The following is a 5,129-nucleotide window of genomic DNA, read 5'->3' on the forward strand; positions in this document are numbered from 1 at the left end:
TTGATAGGTCTATAAGCATCTAATGAGACTGAGATCAGCAACTGAAAGCTTGATGTGTACATTATCAAGTGAGCAGTGACAGCTACTAACTAATGTCTCTGGAAATTAGTGACTGGCCTGAGAGAACAGACACAGTGATTGATTAATTATAGAGGATTAAATGTAATTAGCTTAAGATGCATTCTGCGGGTGACTAGCACTCATAGTCTCATAAAAGAGGAAATTATTTGAAAGAGATATGAATATTCTCTGATAGTCAAGCTGCTTTAAAAAGACTTAGAAATAGTCAGATTTATAATGATCAAATGAATCTTGAACTGATCTTAAACTCTGTTTTAAAAATTCAAAAGAGAAGAATATCAAAGCTGAGAATTCATCTGCACTGAGTTTCTACTCATATGAATATTCATGACAATAAATTGACTGATTCAGCTGTAAAAAAGAATACAGAATTAAGCAGATCTATTCAAAAAATTGTATTCTAGTCTTTTATAAAGAGAAAAATAAAAGAATCTTATTTAGATAAGTGAAATGAAAGCTAGCAGAAATAAAAGAAGAGTATACATTATTCAAGATTTGAAATAAAACTCAAGTGAAAATCTTGTTCAATTAAATATAAAAAGAAAATATTCTCATCTATAATACAGCTGAAACTAGAATATGACTATTTCAAATCTTATATACAAAGATTTAATGATAGATTTAACTTAATAGAATACTCATTCTGTAATACAAATGAGAATTCTGAGTATATTATAATACACTGTGTATTATACAATAGTCTCAGAGTCAGATTGAAAGAGAAGTATGATCTAAATCAATTAAATATGAAATTCTTATTCTCAACTAAGACAGAAATTAAATACTTAATAGACTTTCTATCAGAAACTCAAGCAGCTATAAGAAAATGACTAAATTCAGAATTATCTAAATATGAAGAGAAGAAAATCAATCAGATATAGTCTGTTAAAACAGCTATATACTCTCTTTTAATAATTTGTTTTATTATAGTCTCTCTTTACTTTATCTTTTTCTGTATCTTTTTCTTTCAATTTCTTTCTGTCTATCTATTTAATGTGTCTATCTTTGAGACTGTGTTCTTTCTCTCTTTTCTTTTGTCATGATATTGTTAAATGATTTCAAAGTATCAAAAGATGTTAAAACACTGTAATTTATAAACAGTTTTTGTATTCTGAGCTGAAATTTTCTGATTTTGCATATCTGAAATTGATGAATGTACAATAGTTAACTTTACAGACATAGAAAAAACCCTGAGAACTAAAGTTCTCAGGTAGATGTCATAGTCTCTGACTGCATACATCTATAATTGAAGAATAATAATAATAATAATAATAATGAACTACTAGTGTATGCATACAAGTGTAAAGAGATCATAGCAGCCGCTAATTAAATTAGTGTATGATATTACAATATATAAGAAGCCGGCGTACGCCTGTAATTATACGCTGGCTTAAGCAATCTTTGAATCACATAAGTGTATGTTTTCTAATTATTCACATTTATACAGATATATACTGATTATTTATTAAGTAATATTAAGATAATAACTTATTACAGCTGTGTTACTCTCACTGTAAGAAATACACAGTTAGTAATAAATATTGCAAAGACTCTGAAGAGTGAGTATTTTAAAAATACTGTAGCTCTGTAATCTTGATTTTTTTTATTTTTATTTTTTATTTTTTTCTTTTTCTTTTACTTTTTCTTTTCTTTTTATTTTTTTTTTCTTTTTTTATTGTGATTTTTTCTTGTTTTTGTTTTGTTTTTTGTTTTTTATTTTTTTTTATATTTTATATTTTTTTATAATTAAAATTACATAAATTATGATCTGTGTTCAGAAAAGTAATAATATTTAATAATACTCTCTATTGAATTTTCAACAAATGAGTACTATATTATAATATTATATAAGTAAGAAATGATTTCATAGTTCTATTTAATATCATTCTCAATAATGAAATCAGAATGAAAATGTAACTAAGAATTTAAATATATTTTTTATCTGAGACTAGATTTTTATTTGAAAAGTGAATCTGAGATCTTTAATATTTAAAATAATGTGATTTAAGATTAATGTAATAAATACAAATTATGATCAGAAGTAATACTTTTAAATAATATAATAACTATAAAGTTTGATTCTGATCTCAGACACGGTCACACAGTCAGTCTAGAAATATTAATATAAAAATATATATACATACACATAGAAAAATTGAAGAAGAGTGTGAGACTCACAGAATCAGAAGTCAGAACAGAGAAAATAGAGATAAAAGAAATGAAAGAAGAAGAAGACATAGAATTAAATAAATAATAACAGAAGTTACTCAGAGCTGAATACTTATAACTCAGTATATGCATAACCTTCTCTGCAGAGAAGAGAGAGAAAGTGATAGAAAAAGCTTAAGAGCAGAAGAAGATAGTCTCAGTAGTATTATTATTTTCAATTAAAATAATCTCTGACACTGAAGTAACTAAGAACTATTATTAGTATATAAAAGTGTAAAAGCAGGAATAACAATTACTGAATGAATATCTGTTAGTTTTAAAATTATACACATAATTACAACATACACAAGACTTCTCAGAAAGAGAGAGAGAGATATAGAGAAATACAGAAAGTAGAATATAGTATGTAAACAGCTCATTCTCATAATGACATCTCAGATAAGACATACAAGTCTCATACTCACAAGTGTAAAAGAGTATAATATTCATATTTTTATTTCTGAAAACACAGATATTCTTCATCTGTATCATGAAGTTAGATAATAAATATCAGAGAATAGATTAATATAAATTGATTATACTGAAGATATTCATCAGAGTGAATATACTTATAATATTGAATTTAACAGTTATAAAAAGTTTCTTGATATCTGTGAACATTATGAGTTTATATATAATAAAACTCATAATAATTTCTCCTAGAAAAATCAGTGTTAGAAGAGAAGAGAAAAAAGAAAAAACTTATAATCTTAATACTATTAAGAAGAGAAGTGATTCTTCAGTATAAATAAATGATTGTTCTATTACAAATATTTAAAATAAACATAATAATCAGTGTCTGTGACTGAGCTTTAAATAGTTATATTATACACTGTCTTTATGTAATAAATTATTCTAGAAATTAGTAAGAAGAGCAGAAGTGTATACACTGAGAAACATGATTTATCAAGTCTATACAATATCTTCTTGAAATGAGAAGAGCTAGTAATGAAGACAGCAGCAGAAGTAGAAGTAGCAGAAGTGAGAATCATGAGAATAAAGATAGTAGAAGCAGAAGAATCAGATATAGAGATAAGTGTAGAAGATTAAGAGAGAGTAGTTAGACTAGTCACTGAAATCATGAATTTCACATTTGATCTCATTTAATCTGATCTCATACATTTCTTAGTGTGAATCCCGCTGGGACTGACTATCAAAAAAACATGCAAAGTGACTATATATCAGATTTTAAAATGAGACCATGACTTGAAAAAAATGAGAAAGTGATCTCATTTAATCTCATTTAGTCTCATTCTTGACATAAAGTTACTATTTTTAGGCATTTTAAGGTTTTTTTTAGACTATTTTTAATTTTTTAAAAAGTAATGCTTTTTGATAATACTCAAATGAGATTTAAAGTCATTTAAAGCAATAAAAATAATTTAAATTGAGAAGTGAAAATCATGATCTTATTTGAAAAATGTGATAAGAGTAGACAGTAAGTCTCACTGAGACAGTATAAAACTACTCTCTAATGTTAAAACTGTGTAATGAGATCAGTTGAATTGATAATGAGACTATCAAAAAATCTGGTTCTGATCTCAGACACGGTCACACGGTCAGTCTAAGAGTAGTAGAGAAAGAAATAGAGAAGAAAGCAGTAGAGAAAGAAGTAGTTGAAAAGATAGAGAAGAATATAAGAGACTCAGTTATATATAACACAGATAATTTCTTTATTATTATATTCTTCAAGTTCTTAATCAATGATTTAATATTGAGTTTACTATTATCAGTGAATACAGATCTATCAATATATAAAGATTCTATATAAATAAAAAAAATATATCAGCATCTGTGTTCATATAAAATTATGTTAGAAAATACAATCAGAAGCTCACTAAGAAGAAAAACAGTCAAGAATATATAAGAAGATAAAGAAAATATATTATTTATAATAATATATTCTGATAATTATTAGAAGATAAACAAGTTCTGATTATATTTCATAACATATTATACTTACTACTAATAAACTACTCAGTATAAGCACTACAATGATGCTTATTATGAGAATAAGAGAATATTATCAGAAATATATACAATGTAATAAATAAACAGATAGAAAGAGTTAAACAGAAGAAGAAGTAAAAATCTTAAATAAGATAATAATATTCAATAATGATAATGATGAAGAAGATGATTGAAGAATGAGAAAAGTTAGTAAATAAGAAGTGTAATATAGTGAAAGTTTCTTTATAAAAGTGTATATAGAATACTAGCTGAATTAGAAATAGATTATATAATTGTAAAACATTAGTAGTAAGCTAATCTGTATGAAGCTAGAGTGTATAATATGATTATATAAGTATGACTGAATCTGATAGAGAAGAATGTGATTTAAAAGAATATATAACTACTGAATAATAACACAGCTAGACTAGCTGCTGAGATTATGAATTTCATATTTAATCTCATTTAATCTGATCTCATACATTTCTTGGCGTGAATCCTGCTGGGACTGGCTATCAAAAAAACATGTAAAGTGACTATATATCAGATTTTAAAATGAGACTATGACTTGAAAAAAATGAGAAAGTGATTTCATTTGATTTCATTTAGTCTCATTCTTGACATAAAGTTACTATTTTTAGACATTTTAAGGTTTTTTTTAGACTATTTTTTAATTTTTTAAAAAGTAACACTTTTTGATAATGCTTAAATAAGATTTAAAGTCATTTAAAGCAATAAAAATAATTTAAATTAAGAAGTGAAAATCATGGTTTCATTTGGAAAATTTGACAAGAGTAGACAGTAAGTCTCACTGAAACAGTATGAAACTACTATCTAATGTTGCCCCGGTGGCTGAATGGTTAATGCGGCCACCTGGTAGCACCTTGGTG

This window comes from Blastomyces dermatitidis, assembly GCF_000003525.1.
Source record: "Blastomyces dermatitidis ER-3 genomic scaffold supercont1.10, whole genome shotgun sequence".
Classification (NCBI taxonomy): domain Eukaryota; kingdom Fungi; phylum Ascomycota; class Eurotiomycetes; order Onygenales; family Ajellomycetaceae; genus Blastomyces; species Blastomyces dermatitidis.